Source organism: Solanum dulcamara, chromosome 1, assembly GCF_947179165.1.
Source record: "Solanum dulcamara chromosome 1, daSolDulc1.2, whole genome shotgun sequence".
Taxonomy (NCBI): domain Eukaryota; kingdom Viridiplantae; phylum Streptophyta; class Magnoliopsida; order Solanales; family Solanaceae; genus Solanum; species Solanum dulcamara.
Genome location: NC_077237.1, coordinates 56812714 through 56828551, shown reverse-complemented (window position 1 = coordinate 56828551; position 15838 = coordinate 56812714). Strand labels below are relative to the sequence as shown.

The following is a 15838-nucleotide window of genomic DNA, read 5'->3' as shown; positions in this document are numbered from 1 at the left end:
ACTGATCGAGATGAATAGAATATGGCTTTGAATACACTGCTACATTAAGGATATTACTCGAATACCAGTGTTCAAGACTGGAGTTGGTACTGTAAATTGAGGGTTCTAAGCACCTCATGATAGTATTAAGGTTTCGTACATGGGTAACCCAAAGTAGAGGGGATGTAAAGGAAAATATGGAAATAATGCAGTATACTAAATAGGTTAGAAAGGACTCCTATGCATTTGGAAAGTTAGAAATAAATAGACAATGACATGGATACACCCTAAAGGGGGGAAGTGGACAAGAGAAATACAAGCATAAAAGAAAGTTAACTGACACTATCATGTGTAAATAGGAATGCTTAAAATTCAAACGAGACCCCACAAGGGATGGATGTGATCATACTAGCACTAACTCATCGGATTCCATCAGAACTCCGAAGTTAAGCATGCTTGGGCGAGAGTAGTACTAGGATGGGTAACCCCCTGGGAAGCCCTATGCGGCTTTTATATGAGATGAAATAGATGTATGTATACATTGTCCTTGCATGGCATTATTGGTATAAAGAAGTATTGTGGATATGTGACTCCACCGTGAAAGATGATAAGACCCTTTGAGATAGGGGATGTAGCTTTCCAAAACAACTGATGCAACTTATGAATGGCAGTATGCCAAGAGTAAAACCAGGTGATTACTCAATAAACGAAGTCGGTAGTATCCATGTAACTGCTATATTCAAATACATTAAGGGAAGGTATAAGATGGTTTGAAGCAAAACCTTTAAGGTAAAACCAGTACTAAGGAAAAAAGCTATAGTGGAGCCCTAACATCAGATGAAGGAAGTAAGAAACGATATAGGTTTACATATAGACTAGTATGGAAATGCTAAGGCATCTTCCGATCCACTTTAAGCTCCTACACATGTTCGTGTAAAGGGTACAATATGATGTGTGGTAAGAGAACTGGAAAGAAGAAATGGAAAAGAAATATCACCTGTTCTCTATGCCTACGGGTAATTTACCCTCTTAAATTGACTATATGGGTTAATAAGAGGCCTTTGGATGACAACCAATATAGAGAAATCTTGAAGCGCTCGTAAGACATTATGAGACTACTTAACATTCGAGGACGAATATTCTAAAGGGGGGAAGGATGTTATACCCCGTACCTTTGTGCTCCAGAACGTCTTTTTAAGCTTCTTGAAAGTTTTCCCGTGATGCAGATTATCTAAAACATGATCAAATAACTCTAAGGAAGGGAGGACGTGACGCCCCTTAAGAGTGAAGGTTGGAAATAGGTCTATAAGGATTTGAAACGAGTTGGAGGCCAAGTAATGATTTGTAGGACTCGACTTACTTGTGTAAGCTATCAAATTGGATGTTTTACGTACTTAAGCTATTGGAGTACGTGTTGCCTTATGTAGCAAGGAATACATAGGCTCTTAAAGTAAGACGAGATGACGAACCTACGAAAGGGAGCAAAAACTAGTTTCTGAAATTACGAAAGTAAAGCTAGTAGGTGACAAGCAATTAGGTGACAAGCAAGCTGGTGACAAGCAACCAGGTGACTCACCTACATGGGATGGACCCCACGCTGCCACGTGGCATCTTTGGGTTGGAAGCTTGGACGAGGTGGCATCCTAGGAGACTGCAACGTGTCACCGCTAGGGGGCTGCCACGTTTCACCTCCTAAGTAGGTATATATATATATGTTGGATGACTCTTAATTCATTTTCCATCCAAAAACATTAGCCATAGAAGAGGAAAAATGTGAAGAACCCAAAAGGAATAAGGAAGCCACGGTTTTGAAGAATTAAAGGTGAGTTCTTTGATTCTTCTCCGTAAATTAATTATCTACGGTGTTCCTCTAGTACGTCAAGGTATATATATATATTTTATGATGACTAAGGAAACATACCTTCAGCTTTACACTTGGAACAAACAAGAGAAAGTGTGAAAGAAGAAGAGGAAAATGTTGGAGGGCAAGAAGAGGAGCTACGGGTTTGGGGCTGCCAAGGTAAGACTCGGAGTTTCGTTCCCTGAATTAATTATTTAAGGCATTCCAAGGTTGTATAATGCTTTTTAATAGCATAACATAGAAATTTGGGGCAGCGCATAAGGGACATAAACAGTCCACTTTGTTTCAGCACATTAAAAGATTTCCGAGGCACAATTTGGCAAGGTTTGGCCAAATTCGGGTAAGCTAAGATTTCTCCTTTGAATTTTGACCTTATGGTGTTTTTATGGAGTGTGTTACACGCCCAATAGGTGGATGGAAATGTATAAATGTCATAGAAATGCTTGACGTTCGAAATAAACTAAATTGGAATCGCTATAGTTGAATTGTCGTCGAAGTAAAGTGTTGTGCTTGTGGTGTACTTCTTCAGGTGTGTGGGGGTTTGTTGCAGGGCCTAAATATTTTCTAAAATGGGTGTGGGTGCATCTGGTAATAGACACATGACCCCTCGTTTTGTATAAATAAAGGCTTTGCGAAATAAAGACTAGAAACCCTATTTTGGCGTCGTAATTTTCTGTAAGTTGTTTGGAGCTTGTGTTGCATGATATCGCCATGTTTTATATTTATATGCTGCAGGGTGTTCTTGTTGGTTGGATTTAGTGATTAGGGATGTAATTGGAAATTCGGATAGGGCAGTTTATAGGGGAGGTGCTGCCCAATTTTCATTAACTCCTTAACAAATTAAAGAACTAGTCGAGGAGACAAATAAGGAAATAGGGTCCATGAATGCTAAGGTGCAACTGAGGGAACTGAAAAGTTAAGGTTGTTGATACTCGCATTTCATCCATGTTAAATAGGTTCAGAGGAAGATGACGTGGACCTGATTAAGAAAAGTCCATACGAGGTATGTGAAGCTTTCTTTTGGCATAAGTATGTAAAGCTATTCTTCTCTGTTTGGCATGTCTTAGACGTAAGTAATGAATGGTATGTATATGAGGTTGGGGTAATTCCATTCATAAATTCCACGCATGAGCCATGAGTTTCATTGACTTCTTGATATTAGAACTCCTGTAGTAGTTGAGTTATTGCCTTTTAGGGCTTCTATATAAAGGAAGGTAGTATGTTTAAAACCTATCTCTTCTTCCCTTTGGAATGTCTTAAATGTAAGTGAATTGAGCTATTATAAGAGTGTAGAGGCAGTTCCAGTTGTAAGTTCCGAGTATAACTTGTGACTCGACTTCACTCCTAAATGCTAAGGGTCTTGAAGTAGTTAAACCACGACCCTTGAGCCTTTTATAGGCTGAATAGTGATTGGGTGTGTAAATTCCTAAATCTGGGGTTTCTTAGGCATATTTATGATAATGGTTGGGGGATGTCTGATGTTTTACCAAGTCTTACATGCACGCATATGCATTATTGTGTGATATGTAGATCGGGCCGTCATTCCTCGACATTATTATATGATATACATGTATACGGATCGGGCCGTCGTTCCTCGGCACTAATATATGAGATATGGATCGGGCCGTCATACCTGGGCATTATCATACGATATATAGATTGGGCCATCATACCTCAGCATTATCATATGAGATATGGATTGGGACATCGTAACTCAGCATTATCATACGATATATGGATCGGGCCATCGTTCCTCGGCATTGTTACACGATATATGGATCGAGCCATCGTTCCTTGACATATACTTGCTATATACATGGAAAGGGTTGTATGTTCCACAGCGCTAAAATCATATATATGCCTATCATAATAGATAATGTATTTTTAACACCGAGTCCCCGAGCGGGCCGGATATGGTACGTGATAATGGTATTCAGGACTTTATTTTGTGAGGTGCAGGTATAGTACCCTATTAAATGCTATACTTGGTTTCCTGCATTCCTGTTTCAGTTGTTATCTCAGTTATGTTATGCCTATATACTCAATACATGTATCGTACTGACCCCTCTTTCTTTGGGGGGCTGCGTTTCATGCTCGCAGGTACAGACATTTATTTCAGAGATCCGCCAGCTCAGGATTTCCGCTCACCTATGATTAGAGGTACTCCACTATTCTGGAGCCTAGAGTTTTTGGTACTGTTCCTTCGATGAATATATGTATTTGGTTATTCACGGGTACGGCGGGGGCCCTGTCCCGCCATAGGTTACCGTACTATTCTTAGAGGTCTGTAGACATGTATGTGTAGGTTGTTCATGAGTTTATTTCGGTTGTTCCTATACGGCACATTGTAAATGTTTTTACGTTATGGAAGCCTTTTCGGCTTGCATTCTCTTTCATGATACGATACGAATGAAGGAGGTTACATGAACATGAAAACGTTTTAACCCATTGGGGTTTTGGAGGGTTTTATCACATTACCCATAGTTCAATTTGGTTATATTTGAAAGTTATATATACGGGGGTCCAGGTCGGACCCCAGCCGCGGCCCACAGAGTTGGGTCGTGACAGTTTCCCCATATCTTTATACTCATAATCAAGCTCAAATGGGGCATTACTAGATCATCCTCAAGCAAGAGTTACCATTTTGAACCCGATAGTTACTTTTAACGTAGAAGGAATAAATTAGAGGTATACAACACTTCATATGAATAAATCGCACGTTAGGAATCAAAAGAAGGAGTTTATCTTATTAAGTAACTTGTATCCTATCGAATATAAGTACGGACATCTATGTACCGATCCGCAAGACTCTACTAGACACCCTGCTCTTTAACTTATGATACTGGCAACCTAGCAGCTCTGATATCAATTTGTCACAGTCCCAAAAATTGATGTCGTGATGGCTCACATACGAAACTCCATCCCTATGTGTAAGCCTAAAAATAAAACCATACGAGACTCCCAAACAAAAGTTAGGCCACTTTTAAACACAATAAACAGACAATAATGAAATTATCCCAAAACTTGGTCTTGTAAGTATAAAGAGCATCTAATATAAGGTTCGAGACTGAATATATATAATATAAGTCTCAAAATAATACAAAAGGCTAAGAAATATAGATAGACTAGAGATAATCCAAATCTCGGAACCTCACCACTGCCACGTGAAGTACCCTTACTAATATCAACATTAAAAAAAGACATAGAAGTAGGGGTGAGTACAATCCACATGTACTCAGTAGGTTTTAATCGACTGAGTATAAAGAATTAATCAAACCTATGAAATAAACTAATAAACGCTTCCATCTGCATACAAAAAAGTCTCACTTCGGCATCGGTGCTTCCAGTTTATATATATAATACGCGAGTAAATTAAATCCATAATAAAACTCATTATCACAATTAATCAGATATATCAAAATAGTACAAATATTTATGCAATGCAATACAATATGATGATGCAATAATGTGGTAGTACAGTGGATTTAAGATTGTCGCATAGCCTATCGTATACACCTACTGATCTCTGCTACCAAGCAGGAGCCATAGGGGTCTCGCAGAATATATACCTCCATCATAATATCTCATTATCCTTGGAACCTCCTCGTGGTCAAGGGATCACAATGTATCCACTATCCTTCCGTAAAACTTCTTCAGTCAAGGACGCAAGATACAAAAGTTTAAAGGTGTTTCATTTTCTTTCTCAATTTTTTCTTTCCATATTTCTCAACTTCCCATGTTTCATGATATGATGATGAGGATGAATGAATCAAAACAGATATGACACGGAAGCAATATTCAACTCAACATGTAGTACATGGTTCAAAGTTCTCAAAACTTAACCTACAAATGATACTCACCCTCAATAAATAGCAATGGGAAGTAAATATTTCAATATAAGTTTTCACCCCTTTCTCAATAATATTTCAATACTCAGACATATTCAAAACCTCCAACTCAACCCCTCAGGAGGGAATCACAAGTAAAATAATATCCTGAAGTCTCTCTCACAGGCAAATCATGAATCATATGCTCTCAAAGTAAATAAGATAACAAATAAGGCCTCCATATGGGCTATGTAATATAAATATGCCCCACACGGCAACACATTAATAAATAAGCCCCCACACATGGTCATCACAATATATATAACATTCTAAACTCATACTACAACCCCATCCTAAAGTCTATAACATATGAATGGCGAATTATCCATCTCAGTCTCAAAGAAGGGTAGACAAACATACCTCAATTGTGAAAACTGCACTCGAACACCTTCACCAGACAAGAAATTCTCAAATTCAATGCCTAGAATGATAGCGCACTGTAAAAAAGAGAACATACACATCACAAAGAGTATAATGACACCCATATTGATAGGTTTCAAAACCGGGGGTAAAATAGTCAAAATTAATTATTTTTGAAAAGGCTCAAATATGAAATTTTATTTTAAAATTATGTTCAACACATCGAGGAGATTTTGTGATGAAAAACCCATTAAAATCAAGCAAAAATCCAGTTTAAAATCTTAAAAATATAATTTTCTAACTTGGAAGATGTAACATTCCTTATAATATTCACAAGTGCCTTAAGAATGCCTTAGAAATAGGTCGCTCATGTAGTGCATTATCTTTAATAATTTTGGCAAATTTGAGTTTGGAATACTGATCAGGGGGTTAAAACCTGTGGAGAAATAGTCCCAGTGGATTTTTTGGACCCGTATATCGAAAGATAAATTTTTTGAAGAAATGCCACAAAATAGTAAAGTCCACGCCATGTTCGCGTCGCAAACCTGGCGATGGGTTTTTGGACGAATTTAGTTTTAAGTAAGGGCACTTTAGACTTTTCCCTAATTGTTAGTTAAAGAACCTAGACGTTTTTAGGACCAAATTCAGCTCTATAAATTAACATAAACTTGTGATTCTATTCATTCTAGTATAATTCACCTACTCAAATATTTCTCTCTCTATAAAAGACTCTCAAGGACTCCATTGAATACTTCAAGTAAATTCACTCAAGTTCTCCATCAAAACTCTCAAGTTCTTCCAAATTATTTGGTTTTCTCAATTAAGATATGTGGGCGTTGATTCATGGATTATTTCATCCATGAAACCCAATCAATTTCTCAACTTTTGTATCAAATTAAAGTATGGTATTTTATAGGTTTTATGATCTCTACTCCAATTGCATGAATTATGATTCAAATTATGATTATGAGTCTAGTTTGATATAAATTGATGGTTCTTGCATGTAATTGAAGTGTTTTTTCACGAAATCTCCTATTTTTATCTCTAGGGTTCATGATGTAAAATATGATTATTTTCAATTATACTTCCTAATGATATTATCTTTATAAATTATGTATGGGCTGATAGAAAGTATATGGTCATGCATGTATTCAAGTCAATTACATGATTTTCAAGTCAATTGGTTATGCAATTGAGTTTTACTCTAAGTTCAAGGTATGAATTTCATACAAGTTATGAAGTAAGGTGACTTAGGGCCCTATGTGGTGACCTAGGACCTAACTATATGAATTATGAAAATATTATTGTAATGATGAAAGGACAATTCTCACATTACAAGTATGTTATGAAAATAAGCTACTCTATAATTACAAACCTATGATCATTACTATGATATATGTAATTATGATTTCTATGTTATGCATGTATTTCGTGGGATTTGACTTAGCATCGAGTGGACTTGAGGTGGGGGCCCTACCAAAATCCTTAGTATCAACATCATCTCCCATAAACTATGTGCCACCGTAGGTTGCCTTCATGGCCTAGATATTGGATCCACATATCACGTATGTACGACCCGCTGAGCGGGGTAGAATTTATTTTGGCAAGTAGATTTTCCTTTTTCTTCATTGTATGGAGAGACAATGGGATTTCGTAATACATCTCGCATGATCTTATTGTTGCTTATTGTTCATATCCCACATATGTATGATCTCTTATGTATGCCATGATTTAAAGTATACTTTTAAAAAAATTCGTTGGTCAATATGATTTTTTCATGACTTTACTTATCTCATTTTATCATGTATTTTATTTGACCATTTCATCACATGATTTAAATTGCATATCATTCCCTCATAAATACTCTTTGCCTATATTGTCTCATAACGTAGGGGTTGAGATTGAAGATCATATTCTTTCACATGGCAAGTTAATCTTTCCTATCCGGTGATGTTTGTGGTGAGTTCTCATTTATCGGGGATTAGTCATTGAGTTGTTTGTTGTTTTCAAAGAATTTTTTCATGTTTCATATTGAGGGTGAGCTAGGTACATGTCTTAGCTCCTTCCCATACTCAGGAGTATAGGCATCTAGTTGGACAAATGTTTTGAGTCTATATTTTCATGTGACATTCTTCAATTTCAATTCATGGTTTAGACTCTCTTATGATGTTTCCACTTTTACTTTACCTTATGTATACTTATGATATGTACAAGAGTCTTGGTTGGAGCACTTTGGGGTTTTGATCTCCGTGTTACTACTAGGCCCTAGGTTGGGTTGTGACAAACTTGGTATCAGAGCACAAGGTTTTCAAGTTCCTAGGGAGTCTAATATGCCACGTCAAGTAGAGTCTTATTCATGATTGTGAAGCATGCCACATCTATGAATAGGAGGCTATGAGACATTTTAGAAACTCTCACTTCTTTCATGATCCATGTCATTCTATAAAGTTTACCGTAATACTTCTTTTCCCTACCGTTCTTTCTTTGCAATTTTCAGAAAAATGGCTCCAAGAAGACCAGCATTTCTAAGGGGAAATAATGCTAATAATGCCTAAGCTCCCCTGGCTCCTTAAGACAATTGTCCTCTACTGGACCAAGTGACTAATGCAGAGTTTCAAACCGCCATTACTTTGCTAGCTCAAGTGGTGACCAACAAGGGATTACGGCTCCTTCTAACTTTCCTACTACGGCCTCAAAAGTGAAGGACTTTGCATGAATGAATCCTCTGGAGTTTTATGGATCAAACATTGATGAGGATCCTGACGAGTTCATTGATGAGGTCTATAAGGTACTAAGTATTATGGGATTAACTTTAGAAGAAAAAGTGGAGTTGGTGGCTTACCAACTAAAGGGTGTTGCTCAAGTCTGGTACACTTGATGAAAGTTGGATATGGTGAATGAAGGTCCTATTTAATGGGAAGCTTTTAAAGTTGCTTTGCTTGATCACTTTTTCCCTCTTGAGTTAATGGAGGATAAAGTGTTGGAGTTCATAAATCTTCGATAAGTCAATATAGGGATGAGGGACTATGCCCTCAAATTTACTAATCTATCCAAGTATGCTCCTTCATTGGTTACCGATCCCCATGCCCGAATGAGTAAATTCATATTGAGGGTGTCCAACTTGGTTACTAAGGAATGTCGTACCTCTATACTTGTTAAGAAGAGGGAAATATCTCGGATTATGACTTTTGATGAACAAATTGAAGGTGAAAATCTCAAGGAGATAAGGAAGAGGGATTCTAAAAGGACCCGGTATGAAGGTGGGTTCTCCAATGTTAGGACCGGTGGTAGTAGTGGAAACTCTCAACAAGGCCAAATATCGGGAAAGAAGTTTTCTAAGGATAGGGAGCCATATCCTAAAGCTCAAGGAGGAGGAGGTGTTAATAATAGTAACCCTTTTTTCCCTAAGTGTGCAAAGTATGGAAGGAATCATGGAGGAAAGTGTTTGATGGAAATGGGTGCTTTCTATGGATGTAGGAAGATGAGCCATAAGCAATCCGAGGGCCCTCATGTTCCCAACAAGGGTGGAGAAGGTCGTACTTTAGGAGGCCAGTTCAACAAGGCTCCCAAGCTCAACCTAAGGGTGGCCAACTTAACAACCGCTTCTATGCTCTTCTCTCTAGGCAAGATGTTGAAAAGATTCCCGATGTGGTCACGAGTATGTTACGAGTCTTTAACCTTGATGTTTATGCATTGCTTGATCCAGGTGTCAACTTGTCTTTTGTTACTCCTTACATTGCTATAAGATTTGATGTGTGCCCCGAAGTATTAATAGAACCTTTTTCGGTTTATACTCCCATTGGTGATTCGGTATTAACCAAAAGATCTTATAGAAATTATCCCGTTTGGGTCTTGCACAGAGTTATTCCATGTGATCTTCTTGAACTTGATATGACTGATTTTGACATCATTCTTTCTATGGATTGGTTACATGCCCCTTACGCATCTATATGTTGTAGGACTCATGTGATTATGTTTTACTTTCCTAATGAGCCTCTTCTTGAATGGAAGGTTAACGATTTAGTGGTTAAGGGTCGATTCATCTCATGTATTAAGGCTCGAAAAATGATTTCCAAGGGGTACATTCATCATATTGTGCGAGTTAGGGACGTCGATTCCAAAACTCCTACACTTGAGTCGGTCCCTATAGTTAATGAGTTTTTCAATATGTTTCTCGATGATTTTCCTAGTATTCCTCTCGAAAGAGAAATTGACTTTGGCATAGATCTGCTTCTCGATACCTAATCTATTTCTATTCCTCCTTACCGTATGGATCCGGGTAACTAAGGAGTTGAAAGAACAATTAAAGGATTTGTTGGATAAGGATTTTATAAGACCGAGTATTTCACCATGGAGTGCTCCCATGTTATTTGTCCGAAAGAAATATGGGTGACTACGAATGTGTATAGACTACTTGCAATTGAATAAGGTCACCCTAAAGTACAAGTATCCAATTCCATGTATAGATGACTTCTTTGATCATTTATATGGAGCAAGCTATTTTTCTAAGATTGACCTCCATTTCGGTTATCATCAATTGATTGTAAGGGAGTGCGATATTCCCAAAATGGCTTTTCGGACAAGTTATAGTCATTTTGATTTTATAGTAATGTCATTTGGTTTGACTAATGCTCCCGCGATATTCATGGATTTGATGAATCTTATTCTCAAGCCATATTTGAACATGTCTATAGAGGTGTTCATTGATGATATCTTGATCTATTCTGGAAATGAGGAAGATCATAAGGGTCACTTGAGGATTGTGTTTCAAATATTGAGAGAGAAGCAATTGTTTGCTAAATTTAGTAACTGCGAATTTTGGCTGAGGGAAGTTGCATTTCTTGTCCATGTTTTATTCGGTGATGGGATTAAAGTAGACCCAAAGAAGATGAAGGATATTAGGAATTAGCCTAGACTATTATCTCCTTTAGACATTAGAAGCTTTTTGGTCTTAGCCGGATACTACATGTAACACCCCCTAAAACGTTGTATGTGGTGTTTCAATTATCGATGAAAATGATATTGCTTCTATATTTTGGGTATAACTTTTCATAAATTAGTCCGAATTAGGTGATTTAAATTTTTGAATAACCCCAACGACATTACCTACAACTTTCATGAACACCATAATTTAATATTTGGAGAATACATAGGTCAAATAAATTAATAAAAATCATATCTTATGGTAAGATGATCCAAATTGGTTGATTCTTGAATGACATAAAAGTATATTTCTAGATCTACAATTCATATGAAGACTCCAAATTCTAATAAGAAAGTTATCTTGTTCAAATACAGCTCCGAAAAAGGCTATTCCATTAAAGGAAGGTTCATGTCATCAACCATGGAAAGATCTAGATCCATTTAACATCACCCATGACATAAATAGTCCTCCATTTGGCATCATCCATGAGATCACAATCCTCCATTGAATTTTCAAGATCATCCTTTGTAATTATTTTTATTTATTGTTAGTTCCCTCCTCCACACCTATAAATACCCACCTTATTTTCTCATTTTATTCATCAAGCTTTCTCAAGCAACTCTTCTCTCAATATACTTATTTACTCATTCTCAAATATATTTTTAGTTTTTAGTAGTATAAAAACACTATTTCGGTGATTCTTATACTCCGTGTAAAACACAAAATGATCCGGCGGGGAGAAAAGGCTAGGGGTTCAAGAGTGGTCATTGAGTTCTTCAATTTGGAGTAAAGCTTTGAATTCCAGGTATGTAAGGTTGTTCATAGCATTGGATTGAGTTCTTCCATGTGCCTAGTAATTAAATTCATCATAATTGAGTTATAGTTAAATTTTACCCTAATTCTTGAATTTTAAATGACCTAATTCTTCTTCTATTGAGTTAGATATTTTTATGCATTGAGATTATTATTATTTTTTCTCTCATATTATTGAAATTATTGTTCGTGGCTACTTTTCCATGAATATTAATTGATTTGATGTTCATGAATATTTTTACACGTATTTTGAGTAAAGATGTTGGCTTTTAATATTTATTGACAAAAATAGTAATTTGAATTAATACTATATATGTATTTTGTTGACTTTTGAAAGAGAAAAAGAATTGAGTTGGCTTTTAATATTTATTGACAAAAATAGTGATGTTGGCTTTTAATATTTATTGACAAAAATAGTAATTTGAATTAATACTATATACGTATTTTGTTGACTTTTGAAAGAGAAAAAGAATTGAGTTTAAATGAATCTGAGTAAATGATGTTTTGAGCAAGATATTTTGATGAGATGTAAATAATGTTTTAAAGTGTAATGATTGATCAAGAGGTAATAAGATGAGTTTGATATTTTACCAATAATACTATATGATAATGTTAATATGAGCACATATTTTGGAAGTAGTATTGAGCACCGGATTGGGTAAGAATTTAATTGACTCAAACCTCAGAACTATGTAGCCAGCGTAACATGAAGGTTATACCTCTTTAGTCCCAAAAAGTGGACTTTGATGATTAGATCCAAGATGGTGATATCCTTTACCATGGCAAGGTATTGGATGGAGGTGGCAATGACATCTCTTCGTTGTATCATCACTAGTTAATAGGTTATATTGTCGGTTAGAAAAACTGCCAACTGAGTAAGAATTGCTGAATTTGTTTTTTTTATTATTATTATTATTTTTAAACTTGCATTACGTATTAATGTTGAGATGATATTGAGTTCTAATTTGAGTCTTCCTAAGAGGAGTTTCTTGATATCTGTCCTTACTTTCCTGTCATTTTACATACTCGTACATTCTATGTACTAACGTCATTCGACCTTCATCATTTTATGATGTTGATACAGGTGTTAGAAATCCTCAACAGATGCATCGTTGAAGATCATTACTTTTCAGCTATTTGGTGAGTCCTTCTTGTATTCGGAGGAACTCTTTATCCTTTTATTATTGTTGATTATTATGTTTCTTTTGAGGTAGCCATGGCAATGTCATTGGTACTGTCTGATAGTGTTAGAGGCTTCATAGACAGAGTTTGATGATTTAATTGGAGTAGTTCTCCTTTGAAACTACTTCTTTTAAGGATTATTTCCTTCATTTGATGTTGATGATGTCGAGCCCACATAAGTATTTTAATTTTAATTTAAGTCTTCCGCTGATGAACGAATAAGTGATGAGACCAAGTGGTTCTCTCAGAGGTCAGAGATGGTTTCTGAATGCCGGCCACGCCTAGGGTACCATCTTGGGGCTTGAAAAACTTGGTATCAAAGCACAGAGTTCAAGAGTCCTAGGGTTTCTATGAAGCCATGTCTAGTAAAGTCTTTCTTATGGGTGTGTCGTGCACCACACTTATAATCAACAGGCTATAGGACATTAGAAATTGTTTTACTTCTTTCATAATCTGAGTTCGTGTGATAGAGTCTAACTCTATAAAACTTATTTTCTAATTCGTGCATTAATACATTGCAGACCATACCTCCTAAACGTACATTCACTCAAAAGAACGCTGTCAGCACTGAGGTTCTACAATTAGAGATGCCTCAACCGAGAACTAGGGGCCAACCTGCAAGGTTTATTGAGGTACGCCAAATACCTACTGTTCATACCACTTCTACTTCGGAGGTAGAATTCAGAAGAACTATTGCCATGCTCACTCAACTGGTAGCTGCCCAGATAGGTAACCATAGTTCACCAACTCCTAGATCTAGCTCTCAAGAGTCGTCTTCCACCACAAGGATTAGATATTTTCTAAGGATAAACTCGCCAGTCTTCACAGGGTCCAGGGTTGAGGAGGATCCTCAAAATTTTATTTATGAGATGTGGAATATCTTGAAAGCGATGTATACTACCAAGGTTGAGGGTCTTGAGTTCGTTTCCTACATGCTCAAGGATGTGGAGAATGTGTGGTATGACCAATGGGAGTAGAGTCGAAATGAGGATGTTGTACTTGCAACTTGAGATGAGTTTGAAAGAATTTTTCTTGACTAATTCTTTCCCCAATAGCTACGGGAAGCAAAAATTGAGGAGTTTGTGAATCTCAAGTAGGAGAGCATGCCTCTAAACATGTAAAGAGAGAATATAAGGCAATGCTAATTATTTCTAACATGATTTTTTCTAGATTGATAGTGTATGCTCAGCAGGTTGAGAATGAAAAGAAAAAAGACCGAGAGGAACACTAAAGCAAGAAGGCTAAGTCTGCTGGGCATTAAAATGAGAAGTTGCAAGGGAAGGGTAACAAGTCCTTCTTTTAGAAGGGGTCTTCTAATTATGCACATTTTTCACCAAGTGATTTTACACCTAATCAGAAGTTGCTGAGTCACCAAAACTTTTGAGCTCAGGGTTATCAGACCTAATTAAGTGTCGCACAAGGTTCTAGAGGAAAGCCACCATGTGAAAGATGTGGGAAGCTCTATTTGGGAGAATGTCATATGGGCACCAATACTTGCTACGGATATGGAAAGATAGGTCAGTTCATAAGAGATGTTAGTAGTAGAGCTCAATTTTATTCTGCAGCTCCATAGAATAAAGGTAATCAGAGAGGTGCAGCATCAAGTGCAGGCGTGGGAAAAAACCATTTGTATGCTATGGGTAGTCGCCAAGACCAAGAGAATGCACCCGATGTTGTTACTAGTATGTTCTGAGTCCTTTCTTTTGATGTATATGCATTACTTTATCCGGATGCTACATTATCTTTTGTGACTTCGTACTTGGATAGTAAATTTGAGATCCTTCTTGAGTGTCTTCTTGAGCCTTTTCTCTTATCTACTCTTGTTGGTGAGTCTATCTTAGTTGAGAGGGTCTATAGAGATTGTACCGTGTCAATCTATCATAGGGATACCATGGCTGACTTAGTTGTGTTGGACATGGTTGATTTTAATATGATTCTTGGCATGGACATGCTTTATGCTTTTTATGCCTCAGTTGATATTAGGACCAAAATTTTCAAGTTTCAATTTCCAAATGAGCCTATCTTAGAGTGGAAGGGGAGTTCTATTGTGCCTAAGGATAAATTTATTTCCTACCTTAAGGACAGAAAGTTAATCTCTAAGGGATGCATATATCATATAGTTCGAGTAAAACATATTAATGATCAAGCTCTATCTCTTGAGTCAGTTCTCGTTGTGAGTGAGGTTACTGAAGTCTTTATTGAGGATCTACCCGGAATCCCTCCTGATAGAGAAATAGACTTTGGTACTGATGTCTTTCCTGATACACAGCCTATCTCCATTCTTCCTTATAGGATGGCTCCCACTGAGTTAAAAAAGTTGAAAGACCTCCTAGTTAAGGGATTTATTAGGTCTAGTGTCTTACCTAGGGGCACTCCTGTCCTATTTGTACTAAAAAAGATGGGTCCCTTAGAATGTGCATTGATTACCAGCAACTGAATAAGGTCACCATAAAGAACAAGTATCCTCTTTCTAGGATAGATAATTTATTTGACCAACTTCAGGGTGCCATATGCTTCTCTATGATAGTTCTCAAATCAGGCTATCATTAGTTGAAAGTAAGAGAATGTGACATCCCGAAGATGGATTTCTCAACGCGCTATGGTCATTTTGAGATTCTTGTTATGTTCTTTGGATTGAAAAATACTTTTGCAACTTTTATGAACCTCACAATCTGAGTATTCAAGCCATACCTGGATACATTTTTGATTATATTCATCGATGACATTTTGGTCTACTCTAGAAATAAGAGTGAGCATGTTAACCACCTTAGGATAGACCTTCAAACTCTTAAGGAGAGGGAGTTGTATGCTAAGTTTCTGAAGTGTGAGTTT

General features: G+C 36.8%; 1 pseudogene; it reads left to right on the top strand.

Moving 5' to 3' along the window:
* The first annotated feature begins 374 nt into the window (after positions 1-374).
* LOC129904794 (5S ribosomal RNA) lies at positions 375-492 on the top strand (annotated as a pseudogene).
* Positions 493-15838: the final 15346 nt, after the last annotated feature.